General features: G+C 44.6%; 1 non-coding gene across 1 annotated transcript; it reads right to left on the reverse strand.

Annotated features, from left to right (window-relative positions):
- Positions 1-629: 629 nt before the first annotated feature.
- Positions 630-736, reverse strand: LOC141635596 (small nucleolar RNA R71). The gene has a single exon (XR_012540272.1). It is a non-coding gene; the product is annotated as a small nucleolar RNA R71 (small nucleolar RNA).
- Between the last annotated feature and the right edge of the window lie 7162 nt (positions 737-7898).

Here is a 7898-nt window from a genome sequence, read left to right on the forward strand (position 1 = left end):
TGTTGTTGTTCCGTTTATTTTATATGTCTCAGGGAATTTTCATTCCTTGAGGCCGTTCTTTTTAGTTTCTTTCAGTGTTGTTTATGCCCAGGTCAGACAGGTTTGAATTAGTTTTAGCTGATTTAGAACCGGAGAGATTATTCAAGCATAGACTCCGTCTGCTAAGGAAATAACGAAAGGAAGACTTGAGTACTTTCGAGCCAGAGCTAGATCATTCTCCTTTCGCGGAAGACAGTCCGATTTCTACAGTAAAGATGCCAAAGCTTTCCAGTCATTCAGTGCCTAAAGCATCCTCTATTCCGAAGGGTTTCAATCTCCAGACTGAGGATGGTAATACATTCGATATCCGTCCTTCTTATATCAATCTGGTGGAGAGGAATATCTATAGAGGTGTGGCAGGTGAAGATCCGAGGAAGCATATGGAGACCTTTACTGATTACTGTTCTACTATCCCCGCCACTAAGGGAGTAACTCAGGACAAGATTAAGGAAGTTCTATTTCCTTTCTCTTTAGCTGATTTAGCCCGGGATTGGCTGACTGACTTGGACTGCACAGCTGCTGGGGTTACAGATTGGGAGTCTCTTGCTCTTGCATTTTACAAGAGATATTTCCCTCCACAACGCACCAATTTGCTGAGGGCCAAGATCACTAGTTTCAGACAGGCTCCCGATGAAAGTTTCTATGAAGCATGGTCACGATTCAAGAAGTTGGTGAGGTCTATCCCTCACCATGGTTTGGACCCATGGTTTCTAGCTAATCAGTTCTACAATGGGATATATGACGACCAGAGAGCCATACTTGATGTGGCATCTAGTGGAAGATTTCAGGTGAATACAGATGATGATAAGGGATGGTCCATTATTGAAGAGATGGCGAATCACAGTGCTGAATATGGTAACCCGAGGGATGGGATTAGGACAGTTCATGCAGTTGATAACCAGGTTTTTGCTCAGCTGGAGACCATGAATGCTAGGTTCGACAAGTTGGAATTACAAGTTGTTGGGGAGCCTTAGACGGTACATGTTCTTACTAGGGGAGAGACCGTTTCATGTGAAAGATGTGGGAGTAATGATGGCCACACTGCTGTTGGCTGTCTTGTAGAGAAGGAACAGGTCCTTGCCTTTCAGCAATATAGGCAAGGAGGGGGTTCCTATTACAATAATCAAGGGGCAGTCCATCCCAATCTGAGGTGGACTAGTCAGAATGTGCTCAATCCTACTCCTCCTTTGCACCATCAGCAGCCTTATGTCCCTCCACACAAGAATCAACAAGGCTTTAAAAAGCCCCCTTCTTTTACTCCTCCTAACCATGGTGCATCATCTTCCGGTGGGTTGAGTTAAATTGGTGAGCTTAAGTCTATGTTGCAAGCCTTCACGAAGCAGTGGCAATTGAGTGATCAACAGAAAGATACGTCCATAAAGGCACTTAAAACTCAAGTTGCCCAATTAGCCACTAATCAGTCCACAAGAAAGCAGGGTAAATTACAGACTCAAAATGAGAAGAATCCACACGAGACGGTAAATTTCATCAATCTGAGAAGCGGTCGTTCATATGAGGGACCGGAAATGCAGAAATCAGACCCGAGGAGAGCTGTAACTGATGGTGAACAGTGTTCTAGCGAAGAAAATGAGCTCACGGCAAAGAAAGTTCTCGATCGACTGGTTTTAGGTGGTCGATCGAGCAGATTTGGGGACGAAAGTGGTCGATCGAGTGAAAATACAAGACGATCGAGTGAACAGGAAAGGCAGAATGGTCGATCGAGTAGTTTTTCTACTCGATCGAGTGATGAGCAAAATGGAGTTGCTCGATCGAGTGAAAAAACTACTCGATCGAGTTGTATTGATGAAGATTCTACTCAATCGAATGGGTATATTGGTCGATCAAGTAGTTTCGATGACGGGAAGCTTATTTGAGAGCGTGTTAGTGCTCGTTTAAGCGATAAATCACCGGAAAGACCTCGTTCGAGAGGTAAGAAGCGTCTAAAGGATACATAAATTGTTCCGGAAGATACATTGGAAGAGAGAAACAAGGGACTCGAGATACCTATCACGGTTCCCTTCCCGAGGCGGTTGCAGAATACTAAGGCCAATCAACAATTCGGCAAATTTGTCGAACTTCTGAAAAGCTTGGAAGTCACTGTGCTATTTCGAAAGCCTGCGACAAAGGTACCCTCTTATCTTAAGTTTATGAAAGAAATTATATCGCGTAAGAGGAGTATTAGTGATAGTGAGACCGTAGCTTTGACTGAGGTGGGGTCAGCACTATTTCAAAATAAGTTACCTCCTAAGAAGTCAGACTCCGGTAGTTTTTCAATTCTGTGTCATATCGGTAACTATTTGATTGATAATGCGCTATGCGATTTAGGCGCTAGCGTAAGTGTCTTACCGCTGTCTCTAGCTAAGAGACTTGGTTTGACAAAGCTGAGTTGCACTAACATGACAGTCCAGATGGCCGACCGTAGTATATCACGGCCATTAGGCATAGTAGAACACGTACCTGTGACGATCGGGAGGTTCTTTATTGCCGTTGATTTCGTTGTCTTAGACATCCCCGAAGATGCACACACCCCTATTATTTTAGGGAGACCATTTTTGTCCACTGCCCGTGCAGTTATAGACGTCGGGGGAAAGACGTTGACCTTTCAGGTAGGGGACGAGGAGCTGATTTTTCATCAGTCTAAGTCCCGGAGGGCTCCCATGCAAGCTCAGCCTTGCAATGTCCTCTCTTCTATTGACACTCCAGATGAAAATTTGGAGTATTGTGCTGCAATTGTTACCCCTCCGCCTCAGACTGAGAGCAAAAAGGAGGAAAGTTCGTCTGTTTTCTTTGCTGTAGGTACAGATGAAAGCAATGGAGGAGCTGTCAAGGGGCATGGTGCAATTACTATCAATCAAATTGGAGATGGTGACGCTACAGCCGGTGATAGAGGAGCAAGGACGAGGAAAGTTCGTGCTTATATGGATGTGAACTACTCCCCTCCTACCGTTTCAAATGATAATTAATGCTCATGGAAGTTGAAGAGGATAGTCAATGTTGCTGAAGTGACGTCCTCCATTCAGGAGTCCTTCAAGGGGCTACTGAATTGCATTGGGAATTAAACGGGGAAATGCCCCGTGTAACACTTTGTAATAGATAACTTTTGATTTTCCGTTGAATTTATTTTATTGCTTTTAATTAGGACAATTAGGTTATAGACTGCTTTTAGCGTAGATTTAAGACTATAGACTGTTCTCATGCGTATTTGGTATTTTGGGATATTTTTGCACGTATTTTTATGCAGGTTTGGGGAAGATTTACGCATTCCAAGGGTAGAATTGACGAAACTCAAGAGCTTACGTGAGGAAACAGCTCGATTGAGTACTTTATGTACTCGATCGAGTGAAAATATAGTCGATCGAGCACTTTTTCTAGTCGATCGAGTAAAGTAATAAAGGGGATTTCTCGATCGAGTAGATTTCTACTCGATCGGGTAGATGGAGCATCAAAGTGCTCGATCGAGTGGTTTAAAACCACTCGATCGAGTGAAATAAACAGGACGCAGGGAGCTTTTACTTTAAACTCTTTCTTTTTACTTCTAATTTCATTGTTTCCCTAATTTTCGTCTAACACTCCCCTAATTACGATCAAATAACCCCCAAATCCCCATTTTCTTGCCCAAATCACCAAATCCGCCTCCTACAATCTGGTGTTTGCATTTTAATCTTTCAAAGCCCCTTAATTTCCCCCTTGATTGTGCTCGTTTTCACGGTTTTAAAGAAGGGTTAGGGTTTGCGGTTTTTAGTTCGAAAAATCGCTTCTTGTGCTTGTTTATTTGAAGATTAATTGCTTTTGTAGGATTTCTATCATCAAGTAAGCGATTCCTTCATCCACTATGCTTTTTAATTTCGTTTATTTTGAAATTTATGAAGAAAAATTGGAATTAGGGTTCGAAATCTTGCTTTAGTCGAATTTTTTTGACTCTACTTGCCTTTGGTTGCCCTTACTTGTCTTGTTTGGTGATCAATTCCCCTTCCTCACTGCTGTTGCATGCTTAATTCTTTTTTTTTTTTACATGATTTTTTTTATATGGGTTCAGGACAGTCGAGATTTTCGACTGTCACTTTGGTTATTGCTGCTGTAATTTGTCTAGCTAGCATCTTTGTTACGACATTGCTGCTGATTGTAGACTGTTACCGCACCCCGTCGATGCTTAACATGCTTCTATTCAAATCTTGCGCGAATTTTCGCGATTAGGGCTGTTCAGTCGAAATTCTTGACTGTCAAACGGGTTTGCATGCTTTCTTGACCTAATTAACATCAGTGTTGTTTACATGCTATTGTTGTTGACTGTTATGCCCACCTTATCACCATTTACATGCTGCTTTTCGATTTTGTTTGAGAAATTGTTGGGAATTTGTTGGGAATTATGTGCTGTAGGTCGGAAATTTTCGACTGGTAGGGGAGTTTTTATGGTTTAACATTTGATTTCTCTTTGTTTTAGCCTCTGTTAGCCATTGTTTTCTTATCATACCCCTTACCCTTTGTTTACAGGATGGATTCTAGTTCTTTACCCTCTACTAGTTCATCCCCTAGTCCGTCTTTGTCTGAGACAGTGGCCCCTGCTGTTCCCACTGCCTCCACTTTAGTGACTACCGCAGCCCCAGTGTTCCTAGTTTCAGCTGCAGGGACAGTTTTTGCTCCAGCTGGCTCAGCTACTAGCTCAGTTCAGGTTGCCACTTCTTCTACGGTCACCACCACTGCTGCTAGTCCCTCTTCAGTGGTGACCACAGCAGCCACTACCTCTGCACCAGCCTCTACTTTTACACCAGTGGCGTACACGCCAGCAGTCGTAGCTGCCTTCAGAGCAGCCCTGGTTGCTCACACCATCGCTGCACGGGCTTCTACTTTGAGTTCCAGAGGCCGAGGTCGTAGAAAGTCCCGGGCTACGCCAGCTCCAGTCACCTCTACTTCCGCTCCTAGCACTTCTACAGCTGCTGCTGCTTCTACTTCTGGCACAGTCACGGTCTGAGGTGACACTTCCCTCGACCCTCACCCAGACTACCCGCAGGTACTTTTCGTTAACGCCTTACATCGTAAGAAATTCTATAACATGCTTCGCTGTGTGCATGTACCTTCCTGATTTCTAGAGAAATCGGCACTTGAGAGACTCGGTATCTACGAGTCGGTTTGTGACTTACTACGGGGCACGGGGATGGCTGAGCTCATCACTATGAGCGGCCGTACCTTTTTAGAGCTGAGCCTCGAGTTTCTCAGCTCTTTTACCTTCTCCCCCGGGGCACACGAAGGTGACCCCGATAGCTCTTCAGTGTCCTTCCGGTTGTTTAATCGGACCTTTCCGATGACACTAGGGGATTTTTTAGGTTACTTGACCTTTCCTCTACGGGCCTGACTGCTGCACCGAGGAAGGTCTACCGTCAGCTTTGGCGGTGCTTGGCCCAGACCACCTTCAGGGAGCGGAAGCTCCATCAGGTCCACCTTCCCCCTGTCTGTTGTTTCCTTAGACTGATGGGGAGCACTATTTTCGGCCGAAAGGAGCCGAACAACATGACCAACACCAAGCTCTCCATCCTCGGCGGTTACCTAAACATCGACTGCGAGGGTCCTTTTACCCTCAACATCGCTTATTTGACCGCCCAGTACCTTCTAAGCCAAGGGAAGAAGGAGACGGGAACCATTGCCTGCGGTGGCATAGCCACCATTCTTGCCCGTCGCCTTTTCCCCGTTTGGCCTCGTGACCTGCAGTACCTCGAGGGAGAGAGGCTACTGAGTCTGGACGCCATGCTTTCTCGGCATTGGGCGACCCAGGACTACTAGACTTGGAAGATTGACGGCTCCTTGTCTGTAGACTTACCTTGTGACACTCTCCCTCGTCTGGAGCCCCTTCCTACTGTTGGTAGGGGCGCCCGTCTGCCACCACTACCTCACCTTCTCCTTCCACCCAGACCTACTCCTGCTGCACCCGCCGCCAAGAAGCGGCGTCTTGAGACCGGAGAGGGGTCTACACCTTCAAGGGGGTGCCCAGCCTTCCACGGCTACTCCCGATCCGACCCCTACTCCCACTACTACTACCAGTCCTACTCCTACTCCCACTCCCACTGACCAGACACAGACTGAGCCGGTCTTACCGGCTACTTTTGTACCACCTCCTCCCTTTGTGGCGACCGCGATCATGGACCAAGGGGGCGCCGTTAACGGTTTGTTGCTTGAGATTGCAGCGCGTCAGGCTCGTATGGAGAGGGGTATGGCTCTTACCTTGCATCCTCTGTACGAGTACCACTTGCGGCGACACCGTCCGATTCCAGAGGATTGGCCACACCCTTCCTTCTTCCGGTTCCCAGCTGAGGGTTACCCGGAGTCTGCTGACAAGGAGGAGGACGAGGACCCGGAGGTGGCAGTGGAGAAAGCTCCAGCTAAGGAGCAGAGGAGGACAGAGGAGGAGAGAGACCCGGAGTTCAGGGCAGAGGAGATCCGTGACAGCAGTGACGACGACGACGACGAGTAGCTACTGGTCTAATCACTTCCCCAGTTTTCTGGCTGGTTTGGGGAAGTTCGTATTTTGCATGTATCTCTTACTCTTTTATTTTGTCTCCTTTATTTTTATTGTTTTTTATTGATTGGCTGTATATTCCCGTTCCCTTGTATATATCTGCTGGTGTATGCTGGAGGACAACGAGGGCGTTGCCCGTTTTGGTTTGGGGAGGGTATTGCATCCTTTTGAGTCTGCATTTGTATTTGTTTTGCATTCACGTTTATTTATTTCAGCTTGCATTGTTTATTTATTTCATAAAAAAAAATCAAAAATCCAAAAAATTAGAAAATTTCAAAAAATTTAAAAAATATTCACGTTAATTTTTGCATATAGGTTGAGTCGGAACGGTACATTTCCGTGATGATAATGCACTATAACTTGTCTTTTTGCTTGAGCCCTGCACTTCCTTTGATAGTTATTAGCTTTGTCATACGCATAGTCTACGAGTTTCTGTTCAAATATAGCCGACTGTCTAGACTTAACCTGATAAATTGGCAAACTACTTGAAAAATTCTGAGTTTTAGAGCCCATAACTGGTGACATTCATGACCAGTTCATAAGAAATTGAGAGTAGTACTCCTTGCATAGCATGTTCATTATTTTTGCACTTTTATGACATTCAATTTCTTGTCAAATGTACATATTCGGGTTTGTGGTTGGTGTCACATGCAGAGAGGTGCTTGCAAATTTCCCTTTCTTTATATTTCTCACCCATTTAGCTCCACATTAGCCAAATTTGCCTTTTTGACCCATCAGCTACATCCCAAACTAAGCCTGCCTAGTCAAGCTAGTTAGTATGTTCTTTTGTGGTATGATTTTCCGTTGCATTTTGGCCCGTATTTCTTGTTTGGAGTTGGTGTAAGTATAGAGGAAGGAGGAAAAGAAAGAGAAAAAAGAGAATTGAAAAAAAAAAGGAAAAAAAAACGTGAAAGTGAAGGAAAAAAAAAGAAAATTGAAAAAAAAGAAGTAGGCTGAATCACGTGAACAGGAGAAAAAAAAAAGAAAGAAAGTTTGAAAAAAAAGGGTTGTTTGTTTCAGCTAGTTCGTTCAGACGATGTTAAAAAAGGGAAGTTTGTGACCGTCTGACTCCTCCGTTTTATCCCATACTTTTTGAGGAGATTGTGTTTGAGTTTAGTGAGCTTTGTGCCAAATGAAGGGCACTTGTACTTAGTCTTTCAGTCAGTTGAGTTTTGGATGGTTTCATTATGGTCCTGTTAAGAACTAGCTTGACGTTTTTACCTCCACATTTCCATAATATGTTTCGCCTTTTCTCACCTGAACCTCACTATTCTCAAATTATTTATAAGCCCTCGGCTGTGACGGACATTATTGGTTGGAGTGTGTGCATTAGTACTTGAATTGACTTTCA

This window comes from Silene latifolia, chromosome Y (assembly GCF_048544455.1).
Source record: "Silene latifolia isolate original U9 population chromosome Y, ASM4854445v1, whole genome shotgun sequence".
Classification (NCBI taxonomy): Eukaryota; Viridiplantae; Streptophyta; class Magnoliopsida; order Caryophyllales; family Caryophyllaceae; genus Silene; species Silene latifolia.